The 10385-nt window shown below is 39.0% G+C and overlaps 1 pseudogene across 1 annotated transcript; it reads right to left on the reverse strand.

Annotated features, from left to right (window-relative positions):
* Nucleotides 1-9346: 9346 nt before the first annotated feature.
* LOC307096751 (RAD9, HUS1, RAD1-interacting nuclear orphan protein 1-like) lies at nucleotides 9347-10038 on the reverse strand (annotated as a pseudogene). The gene has a single exon. The product of its transcript is annotated as an RAD9, HUS1, RAD1-interacting nuclear orphan protein 1-like (transcript).
* Between the last annotated feature and the right edge of the window lie 347 nt (nucleotides 10039-10385).

Below are 10385 nucleotides of genomic sequence, written 5' to 3' on the forward strand. Positions count from 1 at the left end.
CCTGATCGACCCTAACCTCTCTGCCTGGCCTGCCTGATCACCCCTAACTGCCCTCCCTTACTGGCCTGATCTCGCCCCCAACTGCCCTCCCCTGCCAGCCTGATCTCACTCCCAACGACCTTCCCATGCCAGCCTGATCTCGCCCCCAACTGCCTTCCCCTACCAGCCTAATCTCACCCCCAACTGCCCTCCCCTGCCAGCCTGATCTCGTCTCAAACTTCCCTCCTCTATCAGCCTCTGCCTCAGCACCCACCACCATGGCTTTGTCTGGAAGGAAGTCGGATGTCCAGTAGATGGCCGGTCGACCCAATCTAATTAGCATATTACCCTTTTAGTAGTATAGCTGGATTATATAGGATAGGATTGCTTAAATGGGAGGAAGCCTTTTTCATCAGGAGGAGATGCTCTTAGCAGCCAAAAATACGTAAACCCTATATCTTGACTGATAGCCAGCCATATGTACTATACTGCTAAACCAGTCATTAAAAAATTGAACTGCTTTCTTACACCTTACACCAAACAGCTGCTGCCCTTAAAACCCCTTTGCAGTTCACCCAGATTAGGTTCTGATTGATCGGTTTCTATGCCAGTCAGCGTCAATAGCTCCCCCTCCTAGGCAGCCATTGGCTCCTCACACTTCACCCAGATTTGGTTCTGATTGGTTGATTTCTATGCCAGTCATTGTCTCCAGGTCTATCAATGGGCCTTATCAGAGAAGCAGAGCTGATCAGCAGCCGCAGTGGAGGCCAGAGAGAAAGAGGTGCAGCTGCTGGCCAGGCCCAGAGCGAAAGAGAGAGGCCAGTGCTGATCAACAGCTGTCACGGAGGCTATGGATCAGACCCTGCTTCTCTCTCCAGGCCTCTCTTTGTGCCTGATCCACAGCCCCCTCAGAAGTCAGTGCTAGGTCCGGGCTCCCACAGCCAAGTCAGTCAAGCCTTTGGTCGTTTTGGATGTTACAAATCCTGGGTTTTTACATATTAGGACTAGTCTACATTTTTTAGGGTGATTAAATCCCAAGTTTCCATTCACTGTAACACTTTTTAAATAGCTAAAGTCATCATTTTATATTTTTTTCATAATTTGAGCATGGTATATTTTATAGTTTCTCAACAGCCACTACTATAATAATTACCATTCTGATCTGCACACAATTATAACTATCAGTCTATTTCACCAACAAAGGCAACTATTTCGCTTGCTCCATTCCATGTCTCAGAATGTTAGCTTTCTGCTATCAGTGAAACCCTTCAAAGCCAGATTCTACCTTTTAGCCTAAAACAAATGTTTATAATCATTATACTAACAATTTTAGCACTCAATTTTAATTACGCCAAAAATAATTATCTATTGAATTTCAAAATAATCGATATATGAAAAACATTAGTAGAAACTGAACAATTTCTACAATACTTTCAATACATTTAAATAATTTATTTATATATTTATTTGTTTTTATTATTTATTATCTAAAGTTTTACATACATGTCCTTTTTCACCAAAGGAACCTCCCCCGCAAGCCATTTCCACCTCAGGCAAGCCCCCACTGCCTCAGTGTCTCTTTCCATTGGTTATGCTAATATGCAAGCATATAAGCCCTTGGTTGCTCTCTAACCCCACCACATCCCCTGCCTTTTGTCTCTTGATCTACTTTTCATCAAATTATGTTGATCATTATATCCCACATATGAGTGTGATCATGTGCTATTTATCTTTCTCTGACTGGCTTATTTTGCTTAGCATAACTCTCTCCAGGTACATCCATACTGTTGCAAATGGTAAAAGTTCCTTTTTTATAGCAACATAGTATTCCATTGTGTAGAAGTACCACAGTTTTTTAATCCACTCATCGGCTGATGGGCACTTAGGTTGTTTCCAAATCTTAGCTATTGTAAATTGGGCTGCTATGAACATAGTGGTGCATATGTCCTTTCTGATTGGTGTTTCTGGTTTCTTGGGATATAGTCCTCAGAGTGGGATTATTGGGTCAAATGGCAGTTCCATTTTTAACTTTTTGAGGAAACTCCATACTGTCTTCCACAGTGGTTACACCACTCTGCATTCCCACCAGCTGTGCATGAGGGTTCCTTTTTCTCCACATCCTCACCAGCACTTGTCATTTGTTGATTTGTGGATGATAGTCATTCTGACAGGTGTGATATGGTACCTTATTGTTGTTTTGATTTTCATCTCTCAGATGATCAGTGACTGAACATGTTTTCATATATTTCTTGGGCTTCTGTATGTCTTTTGTGAAAAGTGTCTATTTAGGTCCTTTGCCCATTTTTTGATTGGATTGTTTATCTTTCTTTTGTTAAGTTGTATGAGTTCCCTGTAAATGTTGGAGATTAAATCCTCATCAGAGATAACATTGGCAAATATATTCTCCAATGCAGTGGCTTTCTTGTTGTTTTGTTGATGGTTTCTTTTGCTGTGCAAAAGCTTTTCATTTTAATGTAGTCCCATTTGTTTATTTTCTCCTTAGTCTCCATTGCCTTAGGAGCTGTTTCTGTAAAGATATTGCTATGACATATGTCTGCTATTTTGCTGCCTATAGAGTCTTGTAGGATTTTTATGGTATCCCGTCTTACATTTAAGTCCTATAGCCATTTTGAGTTTGTTTTTGTATATGGTGTAAGTTGGTGATCTAATTACATTTTTTTGGATGTATCTGACCAATTTTCCCAGCACCATTTATTGAAGAGACTGTCTTGACTCCATTGTATGTTCTTGCCTCCTTTGTCAAATATTAATTGAGCATAATAGCTTGGGTTGATTTCTGGATTCTCTGTTATGTTCCACTGGTCTATATGTCTGTTCTTGTGCCAGTACTAGGCAGTTTTGAGAACCATGGCTTGGTAATATAGATTGATATCTGGTATTATGATTCCGCCAAGTTTGTTCTTCTTTCTCAGGAATGCTGAGGCTGTTAGGGGTCTTTTTTTATTCCAGATGTTGGTATTTTAATGGGGATTGCATTGAATTTATAGATTGCTTTGAGTAATATGGACATTTTAATTATGTTGATTCTACCAATCCATGAACATGGTATGTTCTTCCATTTGTTTATGTCTTCCTCTATTTCTTTTTTTCAATTCACTGTGGTTTTCTGAGTACAGTTCTTTTACCTCCTTAGTTAAGTTTGTTCCTAGGTATTTTAATTTTTTTTTGGTGCAATGGCAAATGGTATTGTTTTTTCACTTTTGGTTTCTGTGAGTTCATTATTGGTGTATAAAAAGGCCATAGATTTATGGGTGTTAATTTTGTATCTTGCTACAAAGATACAAAATGGAGTCTTTGGAATTTTCTATGTATAGTATTATGTCATCTGCTAATAAAGACAGTTTTACTTCTTTTCCAATTTGGATGCCTTTTATTTCTTTTTCTTGTCTGATCACTATGGCTAGCACTTCCAGTACTATATCAAACCAGAGTGATTAAAGTGGGCATCCCTGTCTTGTTCCTCTTCTTAGGAGAAATGTGTTTAATTTTTGCCCATTGAGTATGATGTTGGCTGTAGGTTTGTCATATAACTCTTTTATTGTGTTGAGTTATGATCCCTCTATTCCCACTTTGCTGAGAGTTTTTATCAAGAAAGAGTGTTGGATTTTGTCAAATGCTTTTTCTGCATCAATGGATATGATTACATGGTTTTTGTCTCTTAATTTGTTTATGTGATGTATTACATTTATTGATTTGTGGATATTCTACCTTCCGTGCATCCTCAGAATAAATCCCACTTTGTCATGGTGTATGATCTTTCTAATGTAATACTGAATCTGATTTGCTAGAATTTTGTTGAGGATTTTAGCATCTATGTTCATCAAGTATATTGGCCTGTAGTTCTCTTTCTTTGTGGTGTCTTTATCTGGTTTTGGAATTAGGGTAATGCTGGCTTTATAGAAAGAGCTTGGAAGGTGCCTTCCTCTTGAATTTTTTGAAATAGTCTGAGAAGGATAGGTTTTAGTTCTTCTTTGAATGCTTGGTAGAACTCCCCTGTAAAGCTGTCCGGACCAGGGCTTTTGTTTGCTGGAACATTTTTGATCACTGCATCAATTTCTTCAGTAGTTATCAGACTATTCTGGTTTTCTATTATTCCTGATTGAGTTTTGGGAGCTTGTATTTTTCTAAGAATATGTCCATTTCATCTTGGTTGTCCATTTGGTTGAAAAAGAGTTGTTCACAAGATTTTTTCTTAGTCCTTTGTGTTTCTGTGGGATCGGTTGTTACTTCACCTCTTTCATTTCTGATTTTTGTTTATTTGGGTCCGCTTTCTTTTCTTCTTGGTGACCCTGGCTAGAGATTCATCAATCTTGTTTATCCTTTCAAAGAACCAGCTCAGCTCTTGGTTTTGTTGATCTTTTGTATTGTTTTTTTGGTCTCTATGTCATTTATTTCTTATCTGATATTTATTATTTCCTTCCTTCTGCTCACTCTGGAGTTTTTCTTGTTGTTCTCTTTCTAACTCTTTGAGTTGTAGTGTTAGATAATTTATTACCATTCTTCCTTATTTTTTGAGGTAGGCCTGTAGAGCTATGAACTTCCCTCTCAAGACTGCTTTCACTGTGTCCTATACATTTTGGATTGTTTTCTTTTCATTGACATTTGTTGCCATGATGCATTTTATTTCTTCTTTGATCTCTTTGGTAACCCAATCATTGTTTAATACCATGGTATTTAGCCTCCAGGTGTTTGATTTTTTTATTGTTTTTATTGCAGTTGATTTCTAATTTTATGCCAGTGTGATCTGAGAAGATGTTTCATATGATTTCTATCTTCTTGAATTTGAAGAGACTTTGCCTGTGCCCCAATATGTGGTCTATCTTTGAAAATGACCCATGTGCACTTGAGAAGAATACATATGCTGTGGCCTTGGGGTGGAATGTTCTTAAGATGTCAATTAATTCCATTGGATCTAGTGAGTCATTTGGGATTTATGTTTCTTTGCTGATTTTTTGTTTAGAGGATTTGTCCAGTGGTGTTAGTGAGTTATTAAAGTCCCTACTATGACTGTATTCCTGTCCATCTCTCCCTTAATATCTTCCAGAAGATTTTTTATGTATTTGGTTGCTCCTGGGTGCATATATGTTTACCAGAGTTATATCTTCTTGTTGAATTGCTCCCTTTAGTATTATGAAGTGGCCTTTCTTGTCTCTTGTTATGTCCTTCGTTTTGAGATCTAATTTGTCAGATATAAGTATTGCTACCCCAGCTTTTTTTTTTTTCATTTCCATTCACCTGAAAACCCTTTTACCATCCCTTCACCATCAGTCTGTGTGAGTCCTTTGTTCTGAGATGGGTCTCCTGTGGACAGCAGATATATGGTTTATATTTTCTTATCCATTCAGCTACTCTGTGTCTTTTTTTTAAAATATATTTTATTGATTTTTTACAGAGAGGAAGGGAGAGGGATAGAGAGCCAGAAACATCAATGAGAGAAACATCGACCAGCTGCCTTCTGCACACCCTCTACCGGAGATGTGCCCGCAACCAATGTACATGCCCTTGACCAGAATCGAAGCTGGGACCTTTCAGTCTGCAGGCCGATGCTCTATCCACTGAGCCAAACCGGTTTTGGCAACTCTGTGTCTTTTGATTGGGGCATTTAATCCATTTACATTTATGTTTTTTATGGATAGGTACTTGTTTGTAGCCATTTTTATTCTTTATGCCAGTGATCTTTCTTCCTTTCCTATTCCTTCTTTTTACAGCAGACCCTTTAGCATTTCTTGCATTGCTTGTTTGGTGGTAATAAACTCCTTTAGTCCTTTTTTGTCTGTGAAGCTCCTGATTTCACCCTCAATGTTGATTGATAGCCTTGCTGGGTCAGTATTCTTGAATTCAGACCCTTGCTTTGCATGACTTTGTATATTTCATTCCATTCCTTCCTGGCCTGATGTGTTTCTGTCGAGAAATAAGTTAATAGTCTGATGTGAGATCCCTTGTAGGTAACTTTCTGTCTCTCTCTGGCAGCCTTTAAGATTCTTGCTTTGTCATTGGTGTTTGCCAATTTAATTATAATGTGTCTTGGTGTTGGCTTTTTTGGATTCATCTTATTTTGGACTCTGTGAGCGTCTTGGACTTGTGTGAGTTTTTTCTTCCCAATATCAGGGAAGTTTTCTTTCTGTCATTATTTTTTCAGATTTTCTAATTCTTGCTCAGTTTCCTCTCCTTCTTGCACCCCTATTATGCACTTGCCGTTTTGTTTCGTGTTGTCCCAAAGTTCCCTTAGGCTCTCCTCCTGGTTTTTAATTTTTTTTTTCAGTTTCTGCTCTGATTGGGTATTTTTTCCTACCTTGTTTTCCAGCTCTCTGATGCAGTCCTCTGCTTCTTCTAATCTACTGTTGATGTTTTCTGTTGTTTTTTTTTTTATTGCAGCAATGTCATTCTTTATTTTTTCTTAGTTCTTCATTTCCTCTTGTTTCTTACACATATTGTTGAATTTGTCTTCTATCCTTTTTAGCCACCTTATGACCATTGTTCTGAATTCTTTCTCTGACATATTGATATCCTCCATTTCATTTACTTCCTTTTCTGGTGATTCCTTCTTTTCTTTCATATGAGGGCTATTTCTTTGTCTCCCCATGTTCGCTCCTCTCATGTGTCTGGTTATGTAGCTCCTTCTCTCCTGCATTGACTCTCTCTAGGCCAGTGGTTCTCAACCTTTCTAATGTCATGACTCTTTAATACAGTTCCTCATGTTGTGTTGACCCCCAACCATAAAATTATTTTCGTTGCTATTTCATAACTTTAATTTTGCTACTGTTAATGAATTGTAATGTAAATATCTGTGTTTTCCGATGGTCTTAGGCTCTACAGCAGCAGTTCTCAACCTGTGGGTCACGACCCACAGGTTGAGAACCACAAGCAGGGTCGCCTAAGACCATCGGAAAACACAGATATTTACATTACAATTCATTAACAGTAGCAAAATTAAAGTTATGAAATAGCAACGAAAATAATTTTATGGTTGGGGGTCAACACAACATGAGGAACTGTATTAAAGGGTTACAGCATTAGAAAGGTTGAGAACCACTGCTCTAATCCATCTCTGACTTTTCCATCCACTGATTGCCTCACCAGCTGTGATTAATTTGCCAATTTTGGGTGGATGTTATTTGATTCACCTGTTTCTTTATCTGCTCTGTGAGAAGGCACAGTACCCATCTGCGTATTTGGCCACCACCTTGTCTTCCCCTGGACAAACTTTTTAGGTGCCCACGGCTGGGGAGGCTGGAGTCCCAGTGTTTGTGCATTTGCAGCTGAGGCAGCTTGTCCATGGCTGTTGTGGTTGTAGGGTCCTGGGAGGTATTCAAGGTCTCCTGGCATAAAGGTAAGGCTGGGCTTCTGATCACAGCTACTTTCCACTTTCAGATAGTGTGGTCTCTGCAGCAGAGCCAACCACTCTAGGAGAGAGTTCAGAAGTAGTAGAAGCTGTCCGGCTAGGGGAGCCTGTCCACCAGTCCCCAACAGTCCTGTGGAATATAACTGTCCCTCACTCACAATTATAGACACTCCCTGCACGTCCACGCACTCTCTTTTTGCTCTCTCACTCACACACTATCTTGCATCCTGCCATCCCATTGGCCGCCATCTTGTATCTCCCATTTAAATAATTTTTAAACATCTACGCCACTTTCAAAACTTGGTTTGAGTGATCTTTTCATAAGTTATCTGATTCCCCTGTGTACTACTTTAAAAAATATCCAAGTGATGAGACCATCTTGCATTTAACACAGGATATTTAAAATGTTATAATGTTACCTACAACAATTAAAAGCTCAAACAGAAGAACCACAAAAGTATGGCATTGCATTTGGGGTTGACAGAGACTGACTGACAAGGCAACCTACAGAATTCTGAAGCTTGAAGGATTAATTTGTAACAGCAACAGCAATAGTAGGAGGAACTGGTGACAGAATGAGAAAATACAACTCAGCTGGTGTTCCCACTGGCACACTAAGGAGATAAGAATGTAGCTTATTCTTGAACAAAGATCAAACACTGTCCTTCCCTTAGGAGAAATACTTAGCCTAATAGGTTTCTAGCTTCATATTTTACTATACCCAAGACTTAACTCATCTCATAAAAATCCATAAGAATCTCAGTTATTCATTTCACTTTGCCCCTGGAGATACCAAACATTGGGCAAAAAATACCCAGTTGTTAATAAAAAAAAAATTAATAATATCCACTCTCAGGCAACTAGATAGCTGCCTATTTTGAATGAGATATCACTAATTGCATTCCATTTTCCATGATTCTTTGCTTGTGACATTTCACAGCTTTAGCTGAGTTGAGTTCAGGCCAAGGCAACATGCTCAGTGCTGAAGAGGATATAAAGCTAAATGAGAACCAATTTAATATTACAAACTAATTTAATTTGGGGAAATTTTTTGCTTTGTATGGAGAGACAAGGAGCTCACAAGAACTATTAAATCACCAAGTGGGTCTCAGCATTGACTAAAACTTGAAGATCCAGTGGATAAGGTCTATAAAGACAAATTAATTTTGAAAGTTAAGACCATAAACTATCAATGTTCTTCACATGGTGAGTTTCTGAGACATCATCATCTTGCTTCAAAATCTGCTTAAAATGACATTTTCCCATTTCAAATGTATTTTTTCAGTGGTTTACAATGTAATTATAATTACGTAGAGTAATACATCTTTGCATTACTATACATAATGTTGCACAACTTGAACCACTGTCCTAGATAACACACAAATTCACTGTTAACAGCAAACTTTTCACTACTGAGACATTTAAACAGAAAGTTTCTTCCAGGTGACTTTAGTGACAAAAGAGTACTAAAAACACTAAAAAATATAGGGAAAATAATTAAATTCTGGTTCACATCGAGACTTCCTTAATGCTTGCTAGCACTCTTTTTATATTTTTTCCTGCAATCAAATTTATTGGATTAAAATTTATTCATAATTATCAGCTCTCCCCTAACATTTTTTACTGATTATTTGCAGTCAGTTTTGCCAAACCATTCTATTTTCTCTAAAACTTTCTGCAACCATTTATTTGCACACATTTTAAATAGTACAAGATGTTTTAAAATTGTAAACATTTAATAAAAGAAAAATATAAAGTGAACTATTCATTACACTAAAAACTGTTTACAATAAGATATTTTAAAAAGCAAATCTGGGAGCTGAGTTTCCTTATGATTCCAAGGATCTGGTTAAAATATATTTTTTCTCTTGATGTTATTGGTATTACTAACATTTCCATTTTATTATATTCAATATATTCTTCTGTGAGCCAGAAAAATGACTTTAGAACTCTATGAAAACCAGCAATCAATTTCTTGCCATTACTGATGTCTGAGAAATCCAGTCAGTTTTTCACAAGGAATGAGCTTTTGCTCAGCTTCCCTCTCTCCCTGAGGTAAGTAACCAGCTGCCCTCCTCTCCTCCAGGTGACCGTACCCTACACCTCTCCAGAGGAGGGTCTTTAACCAGAACAGGCCAGGGCTCTGGGCTCTCAGGGGCGCTAGTGTGAAGAGAGCAGCTGGGCGGGCTGTTTTCCCTTTGATCCAGGGAAGGGGCATGTGCTTCCCGGAAGATGACTCTGGGGTCCGGATGTAGGAGCATGAACACGTTAGGTAAGTCTTGAGGTGCATGTGCTGACAGTTCCCCACAGCTTTGGGGACTGAGCATTGGAACTCAGGGCCTTCTGGGAATGTCCGTTTTGTTTGATTGGGGCACTCCCAAGTTAAGAGGATCCCAAGTGTGGCTAAACTGGAAGAAGACTGTGAACTCTCAAATGTTAGATGTGGAAACTTGGAGGTGGTACATTTCCAACTTGAATATCTTGCCTGGTCTCAGGGATGACGTTTCTGTTTCTGGATGGCTGGGAACCAGTTTTCTGCCGTGGTATCAAACCTAGATGATACCTAGAAAGTGATGGTCAATGGGCTTCCTGGGCACCTATCTAGTGAGGGCGGTGGGAAGCTGTGGTGATCCATAGCAGTGTTTGGGGCCCTCCAGTGGCTAGTGGTAGAATAGCAGCTGAGCTTTCTGGGACATGTGGCATCATTTGTTTGTTTTTTCCCTGGCAGGCATCAATGGATGAATGAGGAGCAATTAGTAACCACCTGGTGCTGGTTGTAGTCAGGTCCAGGGAGAAGCTCCATTTCCAACACTTGCCCACCTTACGGGGTCCAGGCCGCCCATCCCCTAGCCGTCTCCCCCGCCCCCCGCGTGGAGACCAGAAGAGGGAGGCCAACCTCTTCTTTTCTCACATATGTGCGATTGTTATATTGTGGTTCAACTATCATCACCTTAAAGGAAAGGAAAAATAATTAAGGAGAAAGAGAAAGACTAAAAAGTGAAGGATTAAAATGAAAAAAGAATTGACATAAAGAATCAAGCAT

The sequence above is a fragment of the Cnephaeus nilssonii genome (assembly GCF_951640355.1).
Source record: "Cnephaeus nilssonii genome assembly, chromosome: 3".
NCBI lineage: Eukaryota > Metazoa > Chordata > Mammalia > Chiroptera > Vespertilionidae > Cnephaeus > Cnephaeus nilssonii.